The 12,823-nt window shown below is 39.8% G+C and overlaps 1 protein-coding gene across 3 annotated transcripts in view; it reads left to right on the top strand.

Annotated features, from left to right (window-relative positions):
- The first annotated feature begins 76 nt into the window (after positions 1-76).
- Positions 77-12,823, top strand: part of adcy7 (adenylate cyclase 7) — a 49,242-nt gene continuing 36,495 nt past the window's right edge. For all 3 annotated transcript variants that reach the window (XM_026293312.2, XM_026293311.2, XM_026293310.2), the window contains exon 1: positions 77-229. The gene's annotated coding sequence lies outside the window, so the exon portion shown is untranslated. The remainder of the gene's footprint in view (positions 230-12,823) is intronic.

The raw sequence follows: 12,823 nt of genomic DNA, 5'->3' as shown, positions 1-12,823 counted from the left end.
GTTAGAGCTTCAGAAATTATTAAGAGGCGTGAATGAAAGCGTGAATGTGTGTGCGCGTGTGCGTGCGCATGTATGTAAGTGACAGAGACGGAGGAGGGGCTTCCTCGCTCGGAGCAGCGCGTGCAGGAGCAGTAGAGAAGAGCACGGGGACCACAACACGCGCTCCCATTCTGCACCTACCCGGACATTTCTGTAGGTTTATCTCCGGGACGTCACTTAAATCTACCAGGTAAGAGACCAAAAAAAAAAAAAAAAAAAAAAAAACTTCACTCAATTGGAAACCGTGTCTTCTTATGACACCTTACAACCTGAAACCCGTTTGGTAGTTTGGAACACCGTTCAAGGGGAAGGTACATCGTTATTGCGCTACAACAGAAACAGTTAAAATTGATTTCTTACCCCCTCAAAGCCTTTTTTTTTAAAAAAACAGCTTCTGTATTGGCTCACGGTTTAGACGAATGGTTACATTCTGCAGGAGTTTGGAGGAGAAAACGACTTTTTGCTCCAGCTTTTCATGCCGCGTTTTCACCTGGCTGCTCTTGACATCCAGTCTTAATGTTAGTCTGTAGCTTTTCGAGGCTGCTCACTTTGACTCGCTTGATTTGACCTGTTATTGTTGAGTTGGAGCTTCCTCTAAGTTGAAAACGTGAGACCTCACACTGTAACTTGGATTTTGATTTCATATTGAAGGTAAAAAAAAAAAAAAAAGGCTCAACACAGAGTACTCAGCTCAAATCATTGACAGGTATACCCAGAAACCCTAATATGAGTACATTTATTTCCCTTCTTTTAATGTCAGTGGCTTAAGTAACTGGTTTGTCAGGGGCTTATGTATCTTCAGTTGTCCTCATTAAGAGATTGAGTATCACTGATGAAGCAGGTTTCCTGCTGTAACGTTGCTTTATCTTCAATCAAATAAGATGAGTTTGATTTCCTTTTAAATTCTGATCATTTAATTGGAATGGACCTACACTCTGGCAATGCAGTGACATCTGTACAAGTCTATCAGTCAGTTGTGTTGTCTCTTGTCAGTGACTTTGTGTTCCTCCAACTAAGCCTGACCCCAAAATATTTTCAGGACAGGAAATGTTTGTTTTTTCGCAAGTATGCAAACGTGCTGTTGTGCTGTCCAAGATGCTGAGTTGAAATAGTTTTATCTCTTCATGTCAATTATCTTGGCCTAGAACATTGTGCTCATGGGATTAGCAGGACCAGTGCCTGTAAATGAGTGCCAGTACCTTCCTATTAGAGACACCATGGTTTTTGTGGTCTCTTCGTAAATCTGGCCATATAAAACATGAGGGCTTGAACAATTAAAATAGGATACAATTATAAAGGGTACTATCTTGCTCTGTGTGTTACGTTACTGGTTATTCTTCTGATCCTTGCACCTGTGATGGCTTTAATGTTTACTCAAAATAGTCATACAAACATGACTTTAGTTGATAAAATGACATTCATGCAGTCGTTTCCAGTTTGTAATCATTGCTGATTAATACCACTGAGCCTGAGCTACAGTCGCTTTTGATGAAATCAAAGTTGATTGTTCATTGTAAATGGCTGGTTCACACTTTTAGAAAAATAAAAATGTTGCTTATTGTTGCAGATAGGTTTAGTGTGTTTGCCTGATCAATAGGGGTGCAGCTGAATTCTGTAAGTGTTCTCAGCACTGGGAAATTGCTCTGGCTCATCCACCAACCTCTCTGCCAACAGTTTTCATTGGAACAGTATTGAAGAAATGGTCATGAAAGAGTTGAAATGCTGTTCATTATTTATGTCAGTACATTATGGTGGCTGTTGAGAGCAGTAGTTTTATGGCTATATATTACAGTTTATTTTTTGGTGTTGTGTACTTGACAGCTCCTTTAAATGGACAACAGTGGTGACTGAGGTCAGTGTCAGTTTCACTTTTTTTTTTTTTTTTAGTAACCCAACAGTGAGTTAATGCAACATGTTGCCTGCATGTAATGCTACAGGACAGTATGTGACCTCTATAAATGCAATCAACAGACAGAATTTAAGGAGAAGAGAGTAATGGCTTGAGTTTGCCAATCAAGCCATGCACTGGCTCTGTCATGCATGTTTCGGTCCATATGGAGCATACGTAGTGTCCCCATCTGCATAAGGATGACAAGCAAGATGTCTGCTTCATCAGTTTCACTTACTAGTCTAAATAATACAAATAAATAACCTGAAAGTGAGTATACAAAAACTGGTTTGTCACAAATGTCTCTGAGCGAATACACAAATGCATAGGGTTAAAAATCAAGTGAGGGAGCATACTGGGCATTTTGAGGTACAGAGTTGGTTTGTTTGAGTATTACAGGTGTATAGTACTACAGGGTAGTGCCATTGTAGACTGGAGTTAAATTCTTGGTCACGGATCAGTGAGTCAATGCACTGCTGTTATGATTAAGCTCTGTCATAGAAAAGCTGTAATTTAAAATTGTGACACATACATTGGCATATGCCACTGGTGTGCAATTTTTTCCTTGAGATTCTGTGATGTATCTCATTCAGACGTTATGTGAGGCTTGTTGTGATTGTGCATGTTATTAGATTGATTTTACAGTTTGATGGATCTGGACAGGGACTGTCTGTTGAGGGTTGTGAAACAAAGACACACACATGCACACAAACAAAAACCCCAGGAACAGCTCTGCACTGTTTAGAGTAACGCCGGAGTCTATATTCATTGTTGGTTTGAAGTCTCTTAATAACCAGTGGTAGAGTTGTTTTGTGTTTCTGTCTCTTCTGTCATGCAGACTCAACTGACCATGTAGGCAGCATAAAGCAGTGGTTCCCAGAGTGAGGTTTCAGTCATTTTCCTAAGACTGTTCCAAACGCAGCATTTATTTTAGAGAATCTTTTGTTTTCTGATTATATTAACAGCCTGCACTGTTAAGCCCCATCTATTGGAAAAACGGGGATGCATTTGGAGTCCATGGGACAAAATGAATCAGACCATTTGGGCTTTTGTGCACTAATGTGCATCAATTTGGGTGTCATTATCATCAGTCTATTTTGTATGGGGTTCTGTTTATCTGTCCAGGCTTTGGCCAAGGTCCCTGACTAATCAGAGCTTTTCTAATTTGGTCTTCTTAGTTTGACTTGTCCTCAGTTTTGTCACACCTGTAGAAAAGAAACTCATTGGTGGTCAGATTTGTTGTTTTGTGCATCACCATTGATGCAAAAGAAAATGCTGATTTGTGCACAAAAAGAAACAAAAACTCTGCTACAATGCAGTCTTAGACTGAGCTTGACAATGACAGTGACCTTGACAGGAAATATGGGGAACCTCCACAGGAAATGTCAATGTGACTTGCAGGTTTTCTTTAGAACTAGGGTTGACACCATCTGTCAGGCAGCAACACATGGTTTCTGTATATTTCTTGCTCTGCAGCTTAACAATATTCTCAGTTTGTTGTAAAGATAGAAAAATATTTTCTGTTTCAGAAAGATAGAATGATCACAGGAAAGGATCAGATATATCACAACCCCTCAAACATTTTTTTAAGTACATGTGATCTGTCTTTTAAAAAGTGATGGAAAGGGATGTATGTAAGAGAAACTAAAAGACTCACTTCTTCTCTCAGTCTCAGTAGACTCTTAGCAGATATGTCATTCACCTCTCTTTTCTGAACACACTCTCACACATACAGTAGCAGATTTGCTCACATAATCGCCATTTTCTGTTCTCATGAGACCCAATGATGTTTTCCAAATACTTCTATCCACCAGTAATGTCAATGATTTCAGCAGTTTCTCCCCATGCTCCATATTCTCTATATTGTCTTTGATTACATCAAAACCTTTTACTTGTACAAAACAGTTTTGCTGTTCTACTTTTAACTTCAAACATCAGCTCCAAATTGTTTCTGACACAATGCCTTCATAATGCTCATGTAACAGTGTTAAACATTGCAAGGATGTAAATACAGGTATAAGAATAGAGGAAAAAAGTGGTCATCAGACAAAACGGTCAGTGATTCAGGCCACTCACTGCCACTGGAACCACTAAACACCCTGGATTGTTTTTTGCGCTTCTCCAGCTTGTTTGATCTATTTAAAGTAAACCTAACCTCATGTCAGTATCTATTGGTCTAAGCACGTGAGGTTGGACTGTTGGGTGGAGATGACCTTTACTTGGCTGATGCCTCTCTCCATCTTTCACTCCCAGGATTTCCCCCGATATTGTGCTGTGAAATCGTAGGAAGCTTCCCCACTGTAGAAAAATACTCCAACACGAGCAGGACGCCACTGAGACCAGGTTCTCTAAAGTCATTCAAGGCTCAAAGGCCTCTGTCATTGACGTCAGCAAATCTGCAGGAGCCTCAATTTTACTGTTTTAATGGACCAGTGGAATCTCTGTTTAAATGTTTTATTTCTTTATGTGTTGAGTGCTTATTTTTCTTACTTTAACCTCTTGGGAGCCTGACAGATAAGACTCTTAGTTTGCTATCACAAAAATTCATGCTGCTAAATGCAGAAACTTACACCTGATAATATTATAACTGATTGTGGTAATACTACACCACGCATTTTAATGATGCTTTCACAGTCAAGTCCCAGCCTAAAGCTCCACAAACTACATATGACTGTATGATGATTCGCTCTTTCAGCAATGTCAAATTGCTGAAAGAGCAAAGTATTAATTTGCAGATAATTTCCTCCTTTACACAGAAATCACAACTGATGCAGCAAGGTGTTTCTGAATGTCCTGTAATAAGCTGAAACATGATGACCTATATGTAATCAGGGTAGTGGTTTTAGGTTAAATACACTTGTATATCTAAGGGTCCTACTTCTGGTTAGTCTGGTTTTTGTTAAAAGGCTGGTGAAATGCTACATGAAATTTTCCAAGGCACCAGCACAGTGAATCAATGGTTGGCACTCTTACCTGTGCCTGGAAGTCCTCTGTTTGAGCCTAAACTGAAGAGGGCATTTCCATGTGGCATATGAACCTTCTGCATGTGCTGGGAAGTGCAAATATAGTCATGCACTCTGAATTGCCTCTGTATGTGAGTATTTTTCTCCATTAGTCATGTGCCAAAGTTGATGACTTGCCCAAGGCATGCTCTGCTTCTTGTCCAGTGCTTTCTAGAAGATGCTTAAAAAACTCTTCACAGTAAGTAGACACAGCAAATGGGTGGATGTTTAATCATAAAAACAATAAGAAGTTTCTTAAGAGTGAAGTTCTCTTTTGTTAAATCCAGCAGCTGGTAAAAACTCAGTATGTGAAGTTGGAAGGTGTTTGTTCTGTCTGCAGTGTCTTAAGCGATTGTCACATGTAGCTACACACGTTAGGAATCACTTGCAAGTGGCAGGTTATATGTCTGTATTCTACACTGGTTCACAAATAATGCAGTAAATGTGTTGGTGACACCGGACACACAGTTTATCCAGTTCCTGAAAAACAAAAAACAAAATCTCTTCTTTGTAGTTCTGTGAATTGTAGTTCTCCAACATTAGGTTATTAGAGCAGCAGCTGTCTCCATCTGCTGTTAAGAGTATCATGTTTTTATTTACAGTAGAGTTTGACCTATGCTTGCATTGACCAACATGATGAAGTAGAGCTGAATCATATCTAAAAAAAATTCTGTGTGGGGGAGTAAAAATTACTTTTATTGCGCACTTGTGTATAAGGGTTTAAACAGACTTTTTGTAGTGACATCTCAGGCGTAGACAAAGGCAAGGCAATCTTTATAACAGCAATGATTCCAATTGCAATTGCACTTTATTACTCTTATGACCTGTAGACTTTTTGCCATCTGATACATATTTGAGCTGATGTACATTTCTATGGGTTCCTGCAGAATGTCTGCTCCATTATCAAACTGCTTCTATATCATGATCAGTAAAACACTGCTATTATTCCTTCCATCAGCCAGAACTGCTTTTCATTCAGAGGGGGCAGTGGGCTGGAGCCAATCCCAGCTGACATTAAACAGGAGGCAGGGTACACCTTGGAAAGATCACCAGTCTATCACAGAGCTGACACATAGAGACAAACACATCAATCATAACGACATAAGCACTGATGGACAGTTTAGAGTTACCAGTTAAACTGATGTGAATGTTCTTGACTGTTGAAGGAAGCTGGAAAACCTGGGGAAAACCCACATAGGCATGAGGGAAATATGCAAACTCCACACAAACCTGGTAATTACTCACTGTGATGCGACAGTGTTAACTTCTGCTCATACAGAATAGTAGAGTTAGCTTTTGTTTGATTTTGTAAACTTAGGGGAAGAAAGATGAAGGACATGCACCAAATATTCCTAGTGGAACATAAACCAGGATATTGTGGTACATGGCACTGACTCTGAGACCGCCAGGACTTTTAAAGGAGATTTGGAGAGCCATGGTTAGACATCATATCTTGACACACTCTTTCAATCTCACTCTGTTTTCATGTATTTCCTGGTGTGCAAGTCTTCCATCACAAATGTATCACTGTATTTCCCTCTGCACTTTGATTCATAAGATAAGGAAATGATCCGTTGCTCATGTGCAGCATCCCTGTACACACCTTACAGCACATTTTATCTCAGTGCATCTTCTCCATGTGTTGAAGTGCCATTCATGATGTTCTCATAAACAAGCATGTTTGCGGAAATGTATGTAGCTGTTTTACTGTCACATTTTTTTCAAGGCTATTAACTTCAGAAATTTCAATTCATGCTACAAAGTGATAGAACTGTGGCTTTGGTGTGTATGCCTTCTTGGCATTTTAACTTCTATATTGTCTTTATTGTATGCTTGATGGACTTCATGTACTCTCTCATTTTCAGTCACGCTTGTTAAAGACGGCTAATGTATCTTCTTCACAAAAGGTCTTTAGGGGCCCCAAAAGGACATGCCCCCTTTTACTTCTACTGTTTAGAGAGGATCAGTACCACTGAGATGGGATGCTTTGGAGTGCTATTAGAGAAATGCCTCATCTACCTGTTGTCTGGTAAATTGTGCCATATCCTGGACACCTTCCCTGCCCACAGCCCCTTTGTGAAGATACTAATTACAGGCTGTCATCAACAGTTTAGAAAAAAAAAAAAAACAAGCAAACAAAAGCACTTTTGTACTCGAGGTGAATCGTTATTTATAACCAAAAAGACTGGCAAACCTTGCTTAATATGCATATACCGCACTGTCATGCTTTGAGCCACATAGACTCATATGAAATAACCTTGTTTGTCCAACTTCTAGATCAGATGCGGTGTTGAATGTTGAAATACCCTGTGGTCAGTATGAGCCGATGTGTGCCTCCCGTGGATGGCTATTTGAATGTGGATGGTGCAGATGTGTGGGTGTCTTGCTTTCTCTTTTTTCCCCATTTCAGTTTTTGTGTGCTTGCTGTGGTTCAAGGACATTATGTAATGCTTATGAGAGCACCCCATCTGGAGAAGTGCCATTGAGACGCAGAGTTTGCAGAACTCAGTTTAGAAATGAAAAACCTGAAAAAGACATTAGTAACTGAGGACACAAAATAAAAAGGAGAATTTGCAATACAGCAGGTAAACAGCTCTCAGAAATGGAAAAATCTTTGTAACACTGTGTTACCATTTAAAATATTTTTCATGGAATTTTAATCAGTGGAGATAAAGGACAGTAAATCTACGTTTATTCTAAAGCATCAGCTTCACATGAGCACCTTAAAATGTGTGATTTTGCAATTACGTTGGTACATAGAGGTCCGCACCTGGTTGCTGCTTTATGCTGTTATTGTATGAGTATGTGCATTTGCGCTTTTAGAAATGTGTTGGTATGCCACAGGGCTTGTGGCATTTTGCTGCTTCAACAAGCCACTCATTGTGCTCAATTGGTTAATGTGTGATTAGCCTGAATTGGCTCCGTTTGTCAAGAGGAGCTGGTAGACAACCAGTCAAACACAGACACAAAGATACGGAAAACCTGAAACTGGATAGAGGCTGGCTGGCTATAAGGATGCATAATACAAGCTGCAGTTTACACCTACCTCAAATTAATGCAGTCGAATACAGCATTCCCTTCATATAGGTGATAATGATCAACTTATGCAGAAACACTTTGTCTTAAGCAGTACAGGATTTACTCCAGGCCTGTTATATTATACTTCAGTAGTTTTACCTTGGTGTACCTAATACACTGCCCAGGTGAGAGCTGAAATGATTAGCTGAGAGACAAAATAATCTGCAGATAATGTTTTGATATCTGTGAGCCCTCCTCCTGTTGTACCTTAATGAATTTGCTGGTATAGAATAAATATTTTACAATGCGTCCATTTTCAAGCACCTGTTTGCACCTAAAGAGATTTGGAAAATATCTTTTTTTTTAGAACTTGTTTCCTGACCTGTAGTTTGTAATTAGTAGAAAATTATCTGCCAAAGTGCTGAGACGTAAGAACAAAATACGAACTGTTTCCTAAACATCCTGGAGTGAATATTTCATCAGTGAGCTACTGCATATACCAGATATTTTGTGGATATTTATATCTCTTGTCAGTTACTAGTATCTTCTATGATTTATGCAATCTGGTTATATTGCAACTACAGTCAGGAGAAAACATATATGAATTTAGGACAGTGTCATGCTGGTTGGTGAGGGTATTACATAAATTAGTTAGAGATGAAGAAATGTCATATCATTAACTCCATTATAACAAAATTCATCATCAATTTTGTTGATTCACCGTTTTTACCTTTAAGTGGAAACCAATGTCTTTTCAAAGGTCTTTTTTCCGTTATTGTATCACACCACACACACACACACACACACACACACACACATATTTCCTTATTTCGTCCTTTATGAAACTGCTGTTTCAACTACTGTTATCACCATTCGGGATGATCCAGTGGAGTGACCCAAATGTATGCTTGGGGTTTCTGTGTGCATCAGATACCACACAGAATCATAAGAATGCTATTATGTCAATAAAATATGGTTAGCTAGCCTTCCCTGTGACACTGTCCTGTGTTCTAGTTGAGAAAAGAACAAAATTGTGTTATATATTCCAGCTACATACCACTTATTTGTCAGAAAATTATTTAACTTTTACAAACTGCTCTTCTCAAAGACAGATACCACGTGCCCACAAATCAATAATAAATGTTTGGTTCTTATCTGCATAGGCTTGTCTATCCTAGCTGATTCACTGTTTGTCCTGACATAACTTAAAATCAGTGGTTGCTTTCATAACAGCATCCATCTGTGACTAATTGTGCAGTGGCTGCAGGTTCCCTTTTCATAAAGCTGTCCTTGCACTGTCGTTAGGGAAATGAGTCACGGTTGCCAAGGAAGTGAAATGGTGTGCGGTCGACTGTATGTCACAGGGTATGGTTGGCCTTCACTCTTGAAAGGCACTGGAGCAGTGAAAACCTGTGTGCCTGTTTGACGCTTGAAATGTATTCAGATGTGAAGAAATGGAGAAGTGAGAGAGGAAAGCAGACATTTCCAAAGAGTGAAAGGGATAAAATTGTATAATGTGGAAATTTCCAATATTCTAAAACATCAGGGCTCAAAACATGGTGCTATTTGTTGTAGATCTTAAATAGACACAATGTTTGCCAAGGGTTATAAAGGTTGCAAAGAGACTAAAGACTACATTGTTAGGTTTTTAAAGAAAGATGCTATGGTGAAAATCAGCTACTCTGCACAAGAAATAATTGTAAACAGCTGAAATTATATTGAACAAAAAGCTCTATGTTCCTCTTTCAGGTGCAGGTGTGATGCAAGACTGTGTATGTGTACGTGTGTGCGTGTTAGGTTTCCTTTTTCTCATTAGAAGGCACTTGGTGAAGATATGAACACAGATTTCGATGGTAAATTTTGTAAAGCTGACTCTAGGACTCTACATGCAGCTTCAACCAGTTTCTAGTGAAGTACAAAACAGTTAGTGATCTCTGACCACAACTGTACAGACCTGGTTTCTGTTGGTGGCATGTGCACATTTAGTTCAGGTTAATGTATGAGCATTTTCTTTTAAATTAGGAGGTGCAGGGGTTATTTGTATTAAATGCAGTAAATGACAAAGAAGGGTAAGACTGTGAATATAATGAAGAGACCAAAACTTAGAAGGATTGTGTGTTATCCCAATCTTGTCCCTGTGTGTCATAGAGATCTATTCTTGTCTAGTAATCACCAGAAACACACTGAGCCACACTGCTGTACTGGGTGACCTGCTCCTTCAGTGCCATGAAAAGGCAACCTTTAGTTTACTTTTGACTCAATCCCACTCTGCTGGTACTGTAAATACTTGGCAGTGTAACACATGAAAATAGTCCCCAAGAAATGCACGATTTTGGACTGTTTGTCTAACATTTAGCGAGTTTACCATGCTGATCCTAAGGAAAGATGTCTGGGCTGATCCCACCATATTTGATTGCTCAGTTCAAATCAATCAATCAAAACTGGATTACTTTTATACTGTCATTTGTCCCTCTCAGTGTGCTAGTGTTTTCATGCTGCTCACTTTTAGCAGAGCACTGTGTGTGAGAAAATAGTTGGGTGTGAGTGGAGCTGAGTTCTGACACTAAATATATATGTCAATCAATGCAAATGGTAATTACAAAACATTCACTTAGCCTCTTCTCATTGTTTGCATGCCAAGTCATTAGCTGGTTCTAACCATATTATTTGCTGGTTAAAATGACTAATGCCCAATATGGTAGGTCACTTGTCAGTATCCATCCATCCATTATCTATATCGGCGTATTCCTAATTAGGGTCACAGGGATCTGCTGGTGCCTATCCCAACTCTCTTCAGGTGAAATACAGGGTTACACCCTGGACAGGTCACCAGTCCATCACAGGGCCACATAGAGACAAAGACACACTCACAAGACACACTCACACTCACTCCCATGGACAATTTAGAGTCACCAATCAACCTGACATACATGTTTTTGGACTGTGGGAGGAAACCGGAGTGCCTGCAGTAAACCCACACAAGCACAGGGAGAACATGCAAACTCCACGCAAACATGCATTGTCCCACAACCCTGACAGATTACGAACCCGGGACCTTCCTGTTATGAGGCAACAGTGCTAACCACTAAGCCACAGTGCTGCCCACATCTGTCAGTACTTAATGTTAATTTATGAGTAACTTGTAAACAGTCTGAAACTAAACTCCTGTTAGGTTTGTGTGCACTCAGACAACAAAAACATTCAAACCTGCTGGCTGACTGGGGTCTTTCTGTGTGGAGTTTGCAAGTTTCTCCATGCCTGTGTGGGTTTCCAGCCCAGAGACATGCAGATTAGGTTTAGTTTAAACTATAAGTAGGTGTGAATGTGAGCAGGAATGGTTGTCTGTCTCTGTGTGGCCCTGGGATAGAGTGATGATTTGTCCAGATTGTACCCAACTGCTCTCATCATGTCAGCAGGGACCAGGACCAGAATTGGGACATCGCTAATAACATTTGCTGAAAACTACAGTTTTTTTTAGTAAATGATTTGGGCGTCTTTGAAAATGAAACTATGCTTGTGAACTATTGTTAAATTGCTACAGGTTGAACCTGCATTGTTTAAGAATTATTATCCATTTTCCCATATGCTACATTTGAAAAGCAGCAGTAGCCCATTCTTTTTAGTTGTGGTTGGGTCATATCCACAACACATAGTATGAGACCTTCACACATAAATGTTTTTTTCTGTATGTAGCAGAGTGCGACTGTGATTCATATTTAGGAAGAGCTGTACTAAAACTCGAGCCATCTGAAGTCAGTTCCTTTCAGAAATCCTGCATAGCAGACAGATGCTTAGTGGGAGTAACCTTGTCTTCACCAAACCCAGCCAATACTCTTCTTCCCACTCAGCCACAGAAACCCCAGGAAGAGTGCTGCTGCCTGCAGACATTCCTGACTGTGTGGCTGTTCAGCAGCGATGCTTTCATACACATTCCTTGACTTGCAGTGGCAAAACATAGGGGGTGGCATTTACAAAACCTGGAACTCTATAAGGCTGCCACGGACAAAGCTTTCATTGAGAGTCAGAAAGAGTAATGTGCCAATGGAAAAAAGAGTCAATGTAAAGAGTCGGAAGCTTGACTAAGACTGTCTAATACAAGTCAGATGTCAGTTATATGAAAAGTCTGGTAGGCGAATAAATACTTTGAGTTAATGAAGACTCAGTTGAGAGACAATGATTCTGTTATTTTAACTTCTGAGGCGCCGTCAACACCAGTCATCTATAGCTCCCAGGAGGCATTTGAGATAATGAGATCCTTCAGTGTCCTTCTACGTCACTCCCACTGTCTGACCTCTCAGCTGCTGCACAGCTGTAATTGAAGGCTTAGCAAAACGTGCAATACCATGAAGGGCTTATGGCACATGCAGTGAGCATGTCTTTATCCTAATACATGTGTACATATATACTTTTTTCTTAGTATGACTGTACATGCAACTCCTTGCAGTCCAAATACATTAGGTTAGATGAAAACTTTAAATTGCCAGTATGTGTGAATGTAAGCATTTGTGTCTTTCTGTGTGTTACTGTTAGCCATGTGGTAGATTGGTAATCCATATAGAGTGTACCCCACCCGTCACCAAGTAGCGAATGGGATTGGCTCTGGCCCTCCCCTCAACCCTCTGCAAGATTAGTGGTATAGATAATGTATAGATGGATGTTTGGCTCATGTGAAACTGAAACAATGTTTTAATATTTTACTTGCTTCTGTGTAGAAATGTGTCATATGTTGGTGACGTATCCTTACTAGAACAAGCAGTGCTAAATGTCCAGGTCCATGATGATCAGAGGTGATGGCAGGAGTATTCATAATACTCAAATGCATAATGCCTGTCTTGTAGGGAGACTTGTGCCTGAAGCATTTTATTTTAACTCTGGT

This window comes from Mastacembelus armatus, chromosome 3 (genome assembly GCF_900324485.2).
Source record: "Mastacembelus armatus chromosome 3, fMasArm1.2, whole genome shotgun sequence".
Taxonomy (NCBI): Eukaryota; Metazoa; Chordata; class Actinopteri; order Synbranchiformes; family Mastacembelidae; genus Mastacembelus; species Mastacembelus armatus.
The sequence above is the reverse complement of the archived record's forward strand: the minus strand, read 5'-3'. Positions and strand labels throughout refer to the sequence as shown.